Source organism: Agelaius phoeniceus, chromosome 1, assembly GCF_051311805.1.
Source record: "Agelaius phoeniceus isolate bAgePho1 chromosome 1, bAgePho1.hap1, whole genome shotgun sequence".
Taxonomy (NCBI): domain Eukaryota; kingdom Metazoa; phylum Chordata; class Aves; order Passeriformes; family Icteridae; genus Agelaius; species Agelaius phoeniceus.
This window is the reverse complement of record NC_135265.1, coordinates 73,427,064-73,444,861: the sequence shown is the minus strand read 5'-3', so window position 1 is coordinate 73,444,861 and position 17,798 is coordinate 73,427,064. Positions and strand designations below refer to the sequence as shown.

Sequence of the window (17,798 nt, the reverse complement as noted above, 5' to 3'; positions counted from 1 at the left end):
TGAATAAGGGATGTTTCTCTGTTCACTTTCTAGTTTTCATCCAGCTGTAATTGTCTACTTTTTGTTTTCAGTACCTTTGTGCCTGTTGCTAATGGTGCACATCACTGGGTTGTGAGAAACTTAATAGTTTCATAAACTTTATTACAATGTCTCTATAGACATCTCAAAATCTAAAATTACAAATAATTGCTTCTCATTAGCAATGGCCTATAAACAGTTTATTGGTTCACCAATACTGAATCTGTATAAATAATATGTGCAGGACCAGAGGAAATAGCCTACATACTGTTAAACACACCCTGGGCTATGAAAAGCAAAATGCATGACAGAAAAAAAAAAAAGCAAAAATCCAACACAAAGAGCCACAACAAAATTTCTTGCTTTAAAACAAAACTCCTGAGGAATTAAGTAAGAGTTTTAGCATAAGCATTTAAGGTATAATGAAATCCATAGTCATACAACAACAGATTTCTGGCAACGATGCTCTTTGCTGGTTTCAACTTTTTTCAGATTGTCTGTCATGGCCACATTTGCCTTTGGTTTTAGATCCAATATCAAATCTGTCAAAGATATTGTAGAATATGTTAATGATTTGTATAAAATGAGTCTTCACTTTCAGGGTGGTGCCTGGCCACTAAAATGATATTAACTGCAATATTAATTGCTGCAGTGTTACCAGCCTGCAAGATAATTGCAATTATGTACAATTCAAAGGCTGAAATCTTCTAAACTGAAATGTGATCTCGGGTTCCATAAACTGACTGTGGTCACTGTCAAGCATGACACACATTATGCACGTGAGTGGTATTCAAATAAAGTCCTGCATTTTCAAGAAAGAATGTGTCGTAAGAGAATCTAAAGAGAATCCAAATCCATTCTTATAAGAGAATCCAAAGCACCAGCCACATAGAGAAATCTGGCATAAATTTTGGGTTCCCAGCCTTAATATTCAGACAGGTACAATATGGAAATGTATCAGAAAGTAATAAACAGTAAGAGACTTATCTGTAAGGAAATTTCCTTGAGTTAGTCTCTGTACTAGTTTCAGTTAGGAAAAAGAAAATTCCAAATAACTGGTAAGGGGTTGGGTTTGGATTTGTGCTGAAAACAGTGCAAATAACACAGGGATGTTTTTGTTACTGCTGGGCAGTGCTTGCACAGATCTTAAGCCTTTTCTGCTCCTCACACTGCCCTGCTGCCAAGGAAATAGGGGAGGCATGGGAAGTCAGGAGGAGACAGAGTTGAGACAGCTGACCCCAACTGACCTAAGGGATATTCCAGACCATGGACTGTAATACTCAGCACATAAAACTGGGAACTAAGGAAGTGAGGTATGTCCAGAGTGATGGCGTTTGTCTTCCCAAGTCACCATTATGTGTGATGGAGCCCTGCTTTCCTGTGTATAGCTGAACACCTGTCTGCCCATGGGAAGCAGGGAATTAATTCCTTGTTTTGCTTTGTTCACGTGTGTGACTTGTGCTTTCCCTATTAAACTGTCTTTTTCTCAACCCATGAGTTTTCTCACTTTTACCCTTCTGATTCTCTCCCCCATCCCATCAGGAGAGTGTGAATGAACAGCTGCAAGGAACTTAGGTGTCAGCTGGGGTTAAACCACAATAGTCCCTGAAACTGAGAAGGTGGCACCTAGGTCAAATGATTTTCAAAACTTTGGAGCCTCATGAGGCCTTCCAGAAGGGAAAAGGAATAGTCTATTTTAGTTCACAGGTTTCAGCTTTGGTTGTTTTGATGACTAAAAAACGATATTTTAGGATTGTTGTTGATTACAGGCAGAATTGCTCAAGTACAGTTTTTAAATGCCTTATATAATAAGACCATGAAATTATTCCACACATGGATTGTTTAAAACAGCTGCAGTAAGTGCCTGAAATTATTTCATCTAGTACAATGCCATTTTAACTACTTTTTTAAATTTAGAAAAATATATGCAATTAAGGTGCAATTACTGAAAAATGAAAGTGCCAGTGTAATTAAAATACATTAAATGTATAAATACATCCAAAATTCCTTCTTATTTATTTGTCTGCTTCTATACTCTGAATTGTTTTTTTGAGATAATTTCTTTCACATATATTTTAGGAAGCTTAGCTGGTGGAAAATATTTCCCATATGTCAAAATCATTTAACATCTTTCCCAAAATAGGTAAATTAACACTTATTTTAAAATCAAATTAGACATAACATCAGAAAAAGCTGTAGATCAGAATGTGGAAGTAGCAGTCCTTAGAGAGCTAATGTTCAATCAAACCAAGAACAAATTCACTCAGCATTACTTTCAGCAGAAGGACAGTCCTAATTCTGCCTCCCTATAACTGAAAAGGGCTGAACTGTTTGCTGAAGAAACAGGACTGAATAACTTAGAAATGGAAAAATGTCCATTTCATTCCATTCATTTTCATTTCATTCTATAGTGTAGAGAAAACTTTAAAGAGATGTTTCCACCTTCTCTCACAGTAGTAAACATCCAGGAAAATTGACATGCTGCAACTTTATGACTGATAAAAAGAAAAAGCATTCTCACACAAGCACCTTTGGGAACTAATTGCCTGAAGGTATTACCCAGGCCAAGAGCTTATCAGGGTTAAAAGCAGGATTTAACATTTACACAGATAACAAGAATATACAAACCTGTAACAGTAGGATTAAGTCTTTGACCCTGCACCAATTGGACTGAATGGGTTTCCTATGACTTCAAGGGTGTGAGATCCATGCTGTAAAAGAGAATTTTAGAAAGGATAAAACCCTCTTGCTTCAGAATATTAGAAAGGCTTTAACAATCAGAGATTAGGAAAATATTTTTCTGACAATGAATCTCATAACTTTTTGATGGATATTTATTCTCTATTGTATTAATTTGGGCATAAATTTGTCTTCATTTTTCTTTTTAGGGGTAAACCTAAAAGCGCTGTCAAAATCTGCATCAATAAAATGTAAGTCAGTCACCAATAGAATGGATTCAGACTAGTTAATATTAAAGTACTGTTAGAAATAGTAACCAGTATATGTTGAGGAAAATTAAAATACGGGAATTTCTTATCTAAAAGATATTGTACATTAACTCAAACTGAAAGCAAATAATTTCTAAGGAACTTTAATATGCCTTGTATGCAATATATACAATGTATATTTTTGCAGTGGCCGTAGAAATTGCTCTTATTTTTAAGTGAATAGCAGAATTAATACTGCATATTCAGATGAAGCCTGCACAGATAATCAGAGCATATTTTAAAGCTAACCTCAGCAGTCTCACCTACCCTTTCACTGGAGAGTCAATAGTGTCATTATGCTAATAATTAGATATGCAAATATGGGTTTAACTCCAGAAAACTTTAAATTGTTTTTAGTTTAATATCCACTGTGAAATATTGTCTCAGTATTACTTCCAAGTGTCTTCAAATCTAACCTATAAAAAGAAAAGGATTATGAAATCACCTCAAATGTCAACTCATTTTCTTTTGTTCTTTGGGATCTAGTGTTTTCTTGGCATGCCAAAATGTATACGAACAAACAATAGCAAAGCAGAAATTATTCCTTCTGAATTATTCTGAAAATTAATTTGAAAATAATTTTCTGACAGTTACTACTCCTAATATCAGAAGTATGGCACTCAATATGAGTGAGAAGATGTGGATTTTTTTATGGAGAGAAAAAGAAAAGTTTTAATGCTGTAATTTTTTTTTTTATGATGAAGCTCATATTAGAACATACTTTCATTTTGTAACATTTGTTTATAATGAATACATCCTACACATGCAAGCACATTTGAGTATCTTCACTTTATATGTTCATTTGAAGTCAGCTACCAATAAACTGCGGCTGAATTATTCAGAGTAAAAAACATTGTGCAAAATCAAGAGTCTCCCTAAACATTGTAAGTAAGTTAGATAGAACAGAAGTTTTGAATTAAAAAGAACTTAGTCTTTAAATATTCTCAGTATTTCAGAAACATTATTTTTGCCTAGGAAGGTTGATGACTTAATCCATGAGTGAATTTTAAAAAAACTTTGAGATTGGGAAAATATATGTATATTTGTATTAGATGGCACACTCAGAAGGTGATGTTTTATCAATAAAGAAAAAGAATTTATCTTTTGGTCACCAGCTGTTTCTTAGCAATGCAGGAAACTATTACTCTTTGAATTAACCATAAACAATTACATAAAGTGGCGTAAACTGTTCTTTAGTTTTTTTCAGAAAAGGTGTAACAATTTCCCTTTCAAGCTTGGAGAGTAATTTCTAGTGCTACTTTTAACATTGTGACTGAAACCTAAGACTACAGAAGATTGCTGCTGGATATGACTGTTGCTATTAAATCATTTAAGCATCTTTGGTATTGTTATTGATGGTTCTGACCTCACACTCTTTAAAATTTATTGAACTTGGATCAATTCACATGAAATGTTTTTCTAAAAAAATACATCATTTTTCTATTATATTTAGGTAGACATAGTGAAGAAGACATTATTTGGAATGCATTCTGGATATTAAAGGTGGTATTGGGAATCTCCTCATTTCACACCAGAAGTTTAAATGTTACTCATGTATCATGGAGAGGGTCACTATGTCTACCTAAAAATAATGGAGAATCTCCTCAGCAACTCTGCTGCTAATAAAAACTGGAAGGAGTGTGTGACACACCAGCAGGCTGTGCTGACACTCTGTGAGACCTGGACAGGCCAGAAAGCTGGTGGAGAGGAGGGGCCTGAGCCAGCACAGGGGGCCAACCTGCTGGAAAAGCTGAGGGAGCTCAGCCTGTTTAGCCTGGAGAGGATGGAGTGGAGACCTGACCAATACATGCAAATATCTTCAGGTCAGGTGCCAAGAGAATGGGTACAGGCTCTTTTCAGTGGTGCTCATTAACAGGATAAGAGGCAACAGGCACAAACTGAAATATGGAAAGTTCCAGCTGAATATGAGGAAGAACTTATTTACTCTGAAGGTGACGGAGCACTGAAACAGGTTTCCAGACAGGTGAGGTGTCTTCTTCTCTAGAAATATTCAATGCCTGCCCAGATGTGAACCTGTGCAACCTGATCTACACCAATCCACTTCAGCAGGGGGATTGGCCTAGATGATCTACAGAATCCCTTCCAACCTCAAACCTTCTGTGACTCCGTGACTTCATTTTCTTTCACAATTTTGGTCGTGCTGAGCACAGTTTGACAGCACCTGAGGCTTAGATTGACTATAAACTGAAAGTACCCAGTCACGTTCTTATTCACAAAGTGACAGTCCAGAAGATCTCACAAATTCTGAGATTTTCTAGGTCTATTATTAAATCAAACAGAGTGTATTACTAAATCAAATCAAACATAGTCCAGAAGTCAATACTGGTCTTCACCCAAATGCCACTGTCCATTGCAAAAGTTCATAAGTAAATATTTTCAGCAGAATGATGGAGTAAGACCTCTGGAGTTCAAGACTTTTTTTCTTGTTACTTCTATGTAGAATTGATTTTATTTTTGTTTTTAAACCACCAAAAAAGCCTTTCATCTCTTTATTAGGAAGAGAGAGTGTTTTCAGTGTTATGTTGTTTAAGAAAGACTGCCAAAGGATAGAAACCTAAAAAGCAAGACAGAACCTTTGAAGGACTCTGTCATTTTCTCATAAATTCTGCCTTGAGTGCAAGTGCAAAACAGAATCACAGAAAGAGCAGAGTGTTAATTCTCCATGTAAACTAGGGATTTTGACCTAAAGAGAGATTGGATCCTTGTGCTCCTTTTGGAAGGATGGCTGGGGGTAAAATCAGACGCAGCTAAGTTATATTCACATGCTAATAGAAGTTATAATGGTACAGAAATTATAGGGTAAAATGCAGCTGCTACTCCCTGGACGGAACACAGTTGGTATGCTCCATGATGATTCCCCAACAGTAAGTGCCTGCTAAGGGGGATGGAATGGACGGTGGAGCACAGTGGAGGCACCATGTCTTGTTCAGACTGTGGAAATTCTTTCAGGGAGGGGAACTCAGTGGTACTTTGCAGCTGAGAAACCACATAGCACCTGTCAAACAGTGGAGGGAGGAGAAGATGTCCTGCTGATGAGCCAAAAACTGTGATGAAATCTCTTTCCTTAGATGAACTTGGTTCATTATAGCCTAATTTTAAGATTAAGGCACAGATCCATCCCAAAGCTGCCTACCTCCAAGGTACAGCCATCCCTCACTGGGCACATGCAATATGGGGTTTTTTTAATGGTATCTTTAAAAGTGGAGCAAGACAATTTTACACCAATCAGTAACAATGGGAGGCAGGGCTAGAGTCACCCAAGCTCCACCTAAACATAAAGAGACAGTATAAAAATAGATCAAGAACAGAGGAAAAATTAGGGAAGACACCATCATTATTGCTGGGATCAGTCAACAGGCTGAACCTTCTATCTCCCTCATAGGGATGCTTGTTGGATTAGAACTGTACTCTGTGCATGCTGAATGCTTGTGATGGGGATTTGAGATAGTCATTTGAACATGTTTTTGCAGTCAGATACTGTCTCTGACAATCCTTGAAGCTTAAACTGATCAGAAAATCGTATTAATAGAGAATGTTGTGCTGTAAAGTGTTGGTGAGTCCTTCATGGGTGATGGCAGTCGCTGGCAGTAACAGTCTTGAGCCAAGTGTGAGAGCCACTGAGGGGTCGTAAGTGGGAAGACCTGCTGAGGGGCCTCCCTTGTGCCCCCCTTTGGTGGGTGTCCCTGAATAAATCAGTCAAAGTGCCCTCCAGTCCAGCAGCACTGCTCAGTGAAGGGTTCCCCTAAAGGGCATTGACAGACTGGTCAGGCACAAGGGTTTCCTTTCCTGGGGCACTGACAGACCAATTAAACACTAAGGGTCAAGGAAATCTCCTCACACTAAGGGCTGAGGAAATGTCCTCCTCTTCACACAGCAGCTCCTTCTCTGTAAAAGAAGAATTTAATTGTGCACTCTGGTACATTTCAGGTTGTCCAGTTTGTCAAATGTTACATCAAGGTGGTGATCCATATTCTACTGCTGAAAAACATAAGTTCCCATCCTCATTTATACACAGGGTTATTTCTTTCACTATGATATATTGGTTGTGAGTAAGAAAAGGAAAATAAATTTTTATAGCTTCATGCAAAAATATTCATGGATATGTATATGGATGCACCTACATGCAAATATGAATATTATAAATATAATATTTTCTGTCTTTTAAATTAAACTTTCTTCTGTGGTATTTAAAATTTGGGGAAGAAAAAGAAGTTGTGATTTCTATCTATTAAAAGTGAAGTGAACCTCTGAGTTTCCTTTCTTTTGCTTTAAAAATATATTTGCAACTTTCAGTCAGCTTTAGTCTTGACCAAAGTGTTTGACAGAGTTTTCAGCTAAATTTGTACTTGCTATAAAATGCTGGACTCACATCTACACTGAAGGTAGGTGTCATGTATTGTTTATTTGCTGTCTTGTAGATGAGACATTTGAAAATAGAAAATACACAGGCTCAACAAATCAGCCATGTTTTTCCACTATGAACTTTATCTTTGTCAGTGCAAACATAGATAAAAAAACATCAGAACTGGAATACAAATATTTCCTTACATTTGAGCTTCTGACTAAATTCTCAGGTTCTCAGTTCAAATAATCAACTTCCTGATAAAGTTTTCCTGAAAATCTTTTTGATATCTTTTGAGACCACCTCTTTGAGTTTGTTATTTACCATTGTTTGTACCTTTTTAGAAATATAAGGTCAATTTCTGACTATTAGCAAGGTGTTTTATTGAATTCACTGTTGCATAAAATTTTATATATTTGATGTCTCTTTATTTTAGAATTGTCTGAAAGACAGAAAGTTTGCTGAAATTGAAAGCAAAGAACATGTTATTAGCTGAGCATGGATATTTTAATAGGGCTTTCAAGTCCTCATATATATTCAACTATTTATTTCCCAGAGGCTTTATTTTTAATTTATCTTTAATATGAATGTGCTTCATTATTTTAAATGCTAGCAAGTATAGAGGGACTCATAAGGAAAAAAAATATACTGTTGTCCCCATCACAAAATTAGCAAGCATTTTTTGTTGTCCTTATATATTTTCTTATATTCTCTACATGCAATAACTCAATGAGTAAAACATTTGATGCTGCTTTTAATGACGGGGCCAAAAGACCACATTTTTCTTTTTAACTGGTGAAGGATACAGTGTACAGTCCAACATTTAATACACAGCTCTCCTGATATTGCTGGATTTTGGAACATGTCCTAAGTGAGCTGTACATTCCTGATTCACTTGGGAAATCAGCCCCAAAACTACCTCACAAGACATGACCTCATCCTTATAATGAGCACCGGACAATTTGTTTCACTAATGGGTATAATGGCAAAAAGCCAAGGAGGTAGGGGAGAATCTTGTCTGTTATTTTTGTCAATCTAGGAATAATGTAAGCTTTGTACAACATACAAAGCATCACTTAGGAGCTGTGCCTAAACTGCTAAAGATGAACTCTGCTCTCTGCTATAGGCAGACAGCTCTCAGGGAGAACAGTGGGTATAGTCTATGCATGTCTGAATTTAAAATTCCTTCTAGACAGTATTGTTTTGTAGCGGCTTTTATTTTTCCAGTGGACTCTCTCTCAAATTCTTTCCCTTTCATCTGATTGAATGAGACAATTATCTTATTTTGTCAGTATACCAGTATCTTTACTTCAGTTTCTCAATCAAAACATTTCAATTGTGAGCTCCTTTAGTCAGTGAGCACTTTGGAGTAAGGGTTGTATTTCACTCTGCATTTAGTGCTCAGGAGTATATTGTTTTTTAGACCCATGGTATTCTAGATTTTAAGGAATACATGAAAACTTTATAAAGAAAACACATATTGAGTAAGAGTTGTGTACCTGCATCTGATTTACTTTGAACCCTTCACTTCACACTCTGGTAACCAGCATGGAGAAGGCACGGATTTTTCTCATTTTTATTTACTGACTAATGATATAAACAATTGCAGTTAATTGATGTGTTCTCAAAATACTGTGTAGTCTTAATTTTTGTAATGTCCTTCATAGCTATGGAACATAGATAAATGTAACATTGGAAAGCAAGAGATACAATTTTTATTGTTGAAATTAATTCACCTCAAAAACAATGGACCTTTAAAACTGAGAGACACTTTATGATTCATATTTCTGTTTGCAATGACCATTTGACACCCTTAGACCTTAGATTCACATAAACATTTCTTTTCAGAAATAAGACATTAAGACTAATCATGACATTTTATAAAAGTAATTGGCAATGATCTTAATGAGAAAGAAAATTGTTTTGACTTTAAAAACGTAGAGTTATTTTCTTGTTTTTATAATGTTGTGTAAGTGACATACGGATGTCAATGTTTCATCTACTCCTGAATGTGGACAATATACATTCATATATATGAATATATATATATTCCAACAAAGCAGCATTTAAAGAAAAAGATTTTTAATTGTATAGGATCAAAATAGAGAAAATAAATAAAAAATGAAAGTACTGAAGTGTTCAAAATAATGTATGATTCAGAGACAGCAAATAAAATAATTTCTTCTAATAACTAGATGAGACAGTTTATAGAACTGAAAGGCAACCCCTTCCAAATGAATGGAAAGGAAATAAATATATACACAATGCACCATTAGCTTGAGATAATTGTTCCACAATTTTTCTTTTAGGTCAAGGCTCAATAGGATTCAAATCATCCTAATATATTCATGGATAACGAAAATAACTATGCTTACAATAGGAAAGTCACAAAGTCAAGGTGTCAAAACTATAAACTGCCATTAGACATGCAGGATGCAGAAGAGCTTCTTCTATGTCAGTCCACAATCACACATAAGTGTTTCTACTGTACATTAAATTTGTTATTGTCAGAAAAATACCACAGATGACTGGACTCAAAAGTTTCCCTTCTGGTCTGGACTAAGAATTGTTACAGAAGGTACCTCCTGATGAAAATGGTCTTAATTTTACTAAGAGTCATGAAAATACCTATTCCTGTATTTTCATACAAATCATCAAATAATAAAATGGTTTGAGTTGAAAAAGACCTTAAAGATCATTTAGTATCAATCCCCATGCCATGGGCAGGATCATCTTTCCCAAAATCAGGTTACTCAGGGGCCTATTCTACCTGTCCTTGAATGCATCCAGGGGTGGAACATCCACAGCTTTTCTCGCCAACTTGTCACCACCCTCACAGTAAAGGTTTTCTTCCTTGTATCTAATCTAAACCTACTCTCTTCTAGTTTAAAACCATCACTCCTTGTCCTATCACTACACACCCTAGTAAAAAGTCACTCTTCATCTTTCATGCAGACTCCCTTGAGGTACTGGAAGGCAATGCTAAGGTCATCCTAAATCCTTCTCTTTTCCAGGCTGAATGATCACAATTCTCTCAGCCTTCCCTCACAGGAGAGGTGCTTTATTCCACTGATCATCTTGGTGTTCTTTTGTTAGACTCATTCCAACAGGACCATGCCCTTCTTGTGCTGGGGACCCTGGAGCTGGATACAGCACTCCCGGTGGGGTCTCACCAGAGTGGAGGGGCAGAATTACATCCCTCAAATGGCTGACCATGCTTCTTACGATTCAGCCCAGGATACAATTGGCTTTTTGGGCTGCAAGTACACATTACTGGTGCATATTCTGCTCCTCCAAGTTCCTCTCTCAGGGTACTCTTGATCTTTTCATCCCCCAGCCCCAAATCAGGTGCAGCACCTTCTCTTGGTCTTATTAGACCCCATGAGATTCCCATGAGCCCATTTGAGCTTATCATGGTGTCTCTAGATGACATCCTGTCCTTCAAGTGTGGCAATCACTCTCTTCCGCTTAGTGATATCTGCAATTTGCTGAGGGTGCACTCGATCCCTTCATCTATGTCATTAATTAAGATAATAACACTGATCCTGGTACAACTCCTGAGGGACACCACTCATCACTGATGTTCATCAGGATTCTTAGCTGTTGACCACTACCTTTAGGATGCGACCATACAACTAAATCCTTATCCACCTAAAATGAGTACTTCATGTCTAAAGTCCACAAAATGCCTTTCAGTCCTTCCACATGTATTTTGCTTTTGCTGAATGTCATGGTTTAGGAATGGCTCTGCCCAGTTTAGTGTCCCACCCCCCACCAAGACTATCCCAAATCAGATGCTGCTTATTTGCCCCATCCCTCCCTCTCCCCTCCCCTTCCCTTCTCTTTCTCACTTTGGGCATGGACTTGAAAACTGGAAGCCCAAAAGGCAATAAGTATTGGTTGAGATAAGAAACAATTTACTGGAAAGAGGAGTGAGTTAAAAAAATGAACAGTAACAGTATCAATAGCAAAATTATAGAAAAAGAGACTTCACATACAGAAGTGCTCACTGCAGACTCTGGGCAGCAATGCACAATTGTTCCCTACAACACCACGCCCTTCTTCCTTCTTCTCACTGCAATGATGACCTGAGGTGGTTTGAATAACAATCTAAACATTCCCACAGGGGTCCCAGCCCCTCCTGCTCACAGCTATTGAGAAAATTTAACTCTGTCCTGGCCAAAACTAGGCCACTGGATCATTCAATACAAGAACATTAAGAACATTCCATGATAAACCTCCTCTTTTTCTTGGAATTAAATTTTATTCATATTAAATGGGAACCTCTAAGGTTAAAATATGGCAGAGAAAGAAGGAAATCAAAATCTTTATAGTTCAGGAAGGGTGGACAGACTTTGTGTACTTCAGCATTAAGTTTTACCTTTTTTTTCGTTTTCTCTTCTCATTCTCTAGTCCATGTGAGGTCAGGTCATGCCAGGCTGAAACTTCCAAAATACTCAGCCAATTAAGGTAATTCTGATGGTGTGTACTCATGGCAACTGTTAGTATAAGATACTGTGAAACTTGTGTAAGTCAGCATGCCAAAAAGTAATTGGTGGCAGTATTCCAGAAAGAATTAAATTCAGTGAATAGCTGTTAATAAGGTTTTTACTCAGGGGTATTTCTCTCTCATGCTCTGTGTTAGTAACCCTAACAACAGAACTCTCCCTCATGAATTAGTGAAATAGACTAGATAAAACAATGTAAATGGAACATATAAAAATTTCTATTAAATGATACAAAGCTTAAAGACTTTCCCTAATCCCCTCATCATTTATAATAGAGCATTTCATATACACATAGGATGCAGAGGTTTTGATGAATCATATAAGAAATACTTTTGTGTATGTTTGCACATGTATGTACATGCATGCCTGAAAGAAGAAGGTGGTTCTGTCTCCTGTATCAGTCATAGAAATAGTCCACATAATGAGGAAGAAATGTACAAAATAGCAGTAGAGAATTACCAAAGACCCTATTCTTTAACTGCAACATGGGCAAAAGATCTCTTATTATAGACATATTATAGGGTATGGCATGTAGTTCCTGTGAAGAATATGTATTTTAGGAATTTTGCAAGTCCCCTGTAGATCAGAGGTCTCCTTTTCACCCTGAAGATTGCTTATTAGCATCTTAGCATTTGCAGCTATCCCTCAAATCCTCATCTCAACATCATAACCACCTAACAACAGTCCTAAACTTTCTTTGCTTCAATCAAACAAAAACGGATTGAAATCCCATATTTAAATAACTTCATTCATGAAAGTTTATGCTCTCCTGGCTCCATTAGTCATGAAGCACCCACAGACAGACTAAACTACTGCATACAGTAAGATCAACAATACTATAGATTTGGTTCAGGTTGCTCTGAAAAAAATCTGTTATACTTACCATGGGTCCTCTGTAAACACATTTTTCTGTAAGGCTTGAGTCAGTTCCCAGTGAAACTGTGCCAAAAGATATCTGGGAGGAACATGTCAGCAAGTACTTAGAAGTAATCCTCACATCTTTCCTCCAGTAATTCATTTTGCAGTACCCTTTCCTTTCAAACTGGAGATGAAAAAATTGCCCCCTCTGCGCTGATGAGATTGATTTCTTTTACAGGCAGTGTTGTAACTAGTTTACGTAAAATGAAATGTGTGTCACAAAAAATAAACCACACAGTGTCACTGAATAAAGGAGCAAAGTGTTTCTTTATACTCACAGAAAGACTTATTTTTGAGTAGGACAGAAATATCAAAAGAATGTTTTCTGATGTGTTGTTTAACACATTCTTCTCTGTCTGGCAATGCAAATAGCACGTTGTGTTATAGCTAAATGATTTAAACTATTAAGGCTTACTCTAAGCTGGTCTAAACATATCAAGATATAGGCTATGCCATGAGTAATTTTCATATAGTTATTCATATTTTTCTTTTTGAAGGTGCTTTGAATTGCAAGAAGAGCTACATGGACCAGGAAATCTTTTCTAAAAGTTGAGAGAAATGGAGAAAACTGAGCAAAAAGTATCAACGAATTTACATGTGTATTATGCCAGTGCTTGTAAGATTTCTATGTCTGTGTATGTTTCTGGCATGATATCTCCACTTACATGCATCAGCACTTATTTAAATAATTTCCTCTATAAATCTACATCACAAATACTACAAAACTTACCTAGCATGAATCACGGAGAAACGTGTCAACCTCTTCATTTTATTGAATCTTTCTGCTTAAAACAGAAACTTCAGATTTTCAAGAAAGCCAGAGAGGATTTCTGGTGTTCAATGACTAGGGATGTCAGTCAGTCCACTCTAAATGCCAAACTTGGGAAAGAAGAGAGAGATCTTTTTGAACTGTTGAGAGAAATGAAGAAAACTGAACAAACAGTGTTATCAAATTTACATGTGCATCCCTCTGTTTATGAAAGTACTATTTTACTCTAAGTATTGCATAAAATCAAGATGGCAGGGAAAAATAATTGTGTACTAAATTATGCTTTGTTTGTAACACTAGCTTTGTTCTGATTTCCATTGAAGTGAACTTTTCCTTTCTTTCTGGAAAAAAAAATATGAGGAAGAAGATGGATGCTACAGATTTACTTGAATTCACTTGAGCATCCTACTTATCTACAGAATGAGACTTCAGCTTGTCTCTTCAACTTGTACTATGGCAGCTGTTCCACTCTGTATGATCATGTAGTGCACTGCATCCTATTATTCAGTGATTAAGAATAGGATGTAAAAAACTCTTTATTTACTGGACCTTCTGATGTCTGGGCTAGAAAAATATTTGATTAATAGTAACAGCATGAACTTGAACGTGTATCTCACAAATTACAATCTTGATGACAAATCTAACTGCTCAAGCTTGTCTTTGCTGCATTTTGACTAAAATTTCTCCCTGAATATGCTCAAAAGGAAGGCAAACATATAATAAAATACTTACTTACAACATTTCAAACAAAACTGCATGGTTCTGGGAAAAGATGTAATTCCAGTATGACTTTTTAATAGAGGACATTATTTTCAAGTTGTTTTGGCAAGGTCACTGAAATTCATCTTGTGTTAGTGATCTTTAAAAAACTTTGATGAAGTGCTAGAAGTATGCCACATATTCTAATAGCAAATAAAGGCTGGTTCCTGTCAAATGAAAGAATGTCAAAAATTGCAGGACCTCCATGCATGGAAATTTTCTCCATGTATTTGGGTGTCCTAATTTCTGTCAACTGAGTTCAAATAATTTTCAATAAAAAAGGAAATATTTTTATTGAATAATATCTGGTTTCTGGTTGGTACATGGGTCAGTATATACCTATGCTTTTTACTAGGGTTTTCTTACAAGCCTAACACTTATGAATAAGAATAATAAAAAAAATTCATATAGACCATATTAAAGAAACATTTAAGCCTTGAAGGAATTCAGTGATCTTTTTTATAGCCTAACTTGTAGCAAGTGGAGTATGACACTGCGGGTTGACCTCAGTTTCTGGTTCTGTCTCTGGTTTCCTTGGAGACTTTCTGCAGGTCACTTCCTCACCCTTTATGAATCATAGAAAGGTTGGGGTTCAAAGGGACCTTAATGATCATCTCTTCTGGCATGTCTCAAGTGAAAGAACAAGACCAGATTGGATATTAGGACAAAAAAAATAAAACCACTGAAAGAATGATTGGAATAAGTTGCCCAGGGGGCTGGTGGAGTTACTATCTCTGGAAGTGTCCAAGTGACATCTGGATGTAACACTTAGGGATGTGGTTTGGGGGCTGCTATGTTCTTCCTGGATTGACAGTTTTACTGCATGACCTAGAAGATCTCTTCCAACCTTGATTATTCTGTGATCTATTTCCAAAATACTCTGTCATAGAATGGGCACCTTCCAATAAACCAGCTTGCTCAAAGCCACAGCCAATCTTGCCCTAGACACTTCCAGGGATGGGACATCCACAACTTCTCTGTGCCACCTGTACCAGTGCCTCACCATCCTCACAGTAATGAATTACTTCCTAAAATCTCATCTAAACCTCCTCTCATTTGGTTTAAAAACATTTTGCTTTGTCTTGTCACTGCATGCCCTTGTAAAATGTCAACCTCCACCTTCCTTGTAGTCTCCCTTCAGGTCCTGCAACACTGCTGTAAGGCCAGGGAGCCTTCTCCATGCTACACAGCCTCAGCTCTCTCAGCCTGTCTTCATAGGAGAGAAGGTTCAATCCTCCTCTGGTCATCTTGGACTCCTCTGGACTAACACAGGTCAGTGTTGGGGGCCACAGAGCTGGGTGCAGCACTCCAGGTGAGGTCTCATGAGGGCAGAGCAGAAAGGCAGAATCACCTCCCTGGATCTGCTAGCCATGCCTCTTTTGATGCACCCTGGACAGAGTTGGCTTTTTGGTCTGCTAGTGCGCATTTCCAGGTCATTTTCAGCTTCATGTAAACCAACAGCCCAAGTCCTTCTCCTCAGGGCTGCTTTATACCCGGCCCCCTCCCCCAGTCTGTGTCTGTGCTTGGGATTGTCCTGGTCCAGGTTCAGGACCTTGCACCTGGCCTTGGTGAACTTCATGTTCATGTTGTCATCAGTGGTACTAATTTGATGCATTTAATCATTCATTTCCTTGACTTTTGTTAATAGTATGCAAAAAACACAAACGTCAGAAGTTCTGAAACAAACCTTCACGATTTCTGCCACAGTTTTTTGATTTTGTGTAAACCTTGTTGAATAATTCAGCTTCAGGCATGGCGCTTCCTGAAACCCTTCATTTTGGCAGACACATTTCTGGTGACTTAATAATTATCTGAAATATATCACTCAAGTCCATTCTGATTTGCTTCTCTGTAAGAATCCAAAATTCAGAAAGGAAAGAAGAAATTGTTCTGGGGATCATCTGACACAAACTAGGAACTACTGTAAGTCACCAAGAATAATTCTTTTAGTCAGATTTTTAAAAAAATAAAAATTATAGAAACAAGCTCTCTGAATATTGACAGAAGATCCAATGCTAAGTGCATATTAATTTTTGATTCCTTATTGCAAAGAAGTGAACAGAGTCCTGAAGAAAGACTGCCTGATGACTGAAGTGATTGATATTGGGTAACCCAGCTTGCATTTAGAAACTATTTTGCTTTATAAATTCCTTATATACTATCTTTTCTTATTTGAAATGTAGATATTCTCTGTTTAGTAACCTCATTTTACTTTATCAGCATTTGAGAAACAATGCAATTCATCTGAAGACAACCCAACATCCTTCTCTGACTGTTTTAAAAGATGTTGATAATGAAGTTCAGTAACACGAAGATTTCACCTCATTCTTTTTCTTTCTATTTTTAAAATTTTCTTCTCTATTATATTTTATACTCAGTTAGTCTGATTCTGTCTTTCTTTACCCAATCTTGAAAATATATTTTAAATTTAATTAAGGGAAACTAAAACCAAAATGTGAACAGATCTCTATTTTCATGATATGTATTTTCCATTTTAAGAAAAAACATTTTGAAAAGAAGTTACTTTGTACAAATTCCCTTCTAGACAAATTTCATGCATCACTCACAATACCTTAAGATCCCTATTTTTAATCCTAATTTCAGGTAAAATGCAAGCATTTCCTGCTTTAAAGCTTACAGACTACTATTAAAAGAAACAAGAGCTCCTGCCAACTTTTGGCCACTCTAAAAAAAAATCATTATGGACGAAAATGAGCTGCTTTTTACTGCAAAATTTTCCATTTATACTAGCAGTTCTCTATGAGTAAGTGCTCATAAACTGTGTCCATGATGAGCAGTATGGTTTTCAGTCACAGAATGACAATTTGTATCAAATTTTGAGGGCCAGCAGATGGTGCTATTGTAGGTGGCTATCTTGTTTGGTTTTGTTTAGTTGGGGTTTTTTCCTGACAAAATATGGCCATAAACTCTTAAAAACTGCACTTATTGTCAGTCAAGGCCTGGTGCTTTTCAAAAACTGTGGATGTTCTTTCTATATAAGGCTGTATATTCAGTGGTGTTGTTTTCTTAAAGATATGTGATGGATTTTAATCATATAAGCAATCTGATATTATATGGTGCAGTATTTGCCTTGCTGGAATGGAGGGAGAGTACTCAAGGAAAAATCAGTAATGTGCTCCTGCAAAGACACAATACTCTGGTTCTATAAGGTCTAAATAAAGCAGCTTGAAATTACTGTAATTGGAAGTGTCTCATTAGACTCTCTTAGGTATAGAAATGTAAAAGGACTTTGCTTCCAAGCACATAGCATGCGTTTTCTCTAGACAAGCAAAACACAAGTGAAACATCTCAAGACAGGGATATCATTAAAGCAATGACAGTCTTTTGACAAATGCTGTAATTTATCACAGATACAAAGCTTTTTGTATTTGGAGCAGAAATTGGTCATCAGCTCCAGTAAAAAATAGGGAAGAAAAGGAAGAGAAAGTGGACAAAGACTTAAATTTAAAAACATA

General features: G+C 36.7%; 2 long non-coding RNA genes across 2 annotated transcripts in view; one reads left to right on the top strand and one right to left on the bottom strand.

Moving 5' to 3' along the window:
* LOC143694594 (uncharacterized) overlaps positions 1–17,798 on the top strand; it is a 197,492-nt gene that overhangs the window by 163,644 nt on the left and 16,050 nt on the right. The window contains exons 10-11 of the long non-coding RNA XR_013183166.1: positions 13,292–13,373; positions 15,453–15,594. This is a non-coding gene — a long non-coding RNA (uncharacterized LOC143694594). The remainder of the gene's footprint in view (positions 1–13,291; positions 13,374–15,452; positions 15,595–17,798) is intronic.
* The window catches only part of LOC143694601 (uncharacterized), a 67,099-nt gene that overhangs the window by 37,232 nt on the left and 12,069 nt on the right, over positions 1–17,798 (bottom strand). Inside the window, exons 2-3 of the long non-coding RNA XR_013183169.1 lie at positions 13,525–13,673; positions 2,647–2,729 (exon numbers count right to left, since the gene is read on the bottom strand). This is a non-coding gene — a long non-coding RNA (uncharacterized LOC143694601). The remainder of the gene's footprint in view (positions 1–2,646; positions 2,730–13,524; positions 13,674–17,798) is intronic.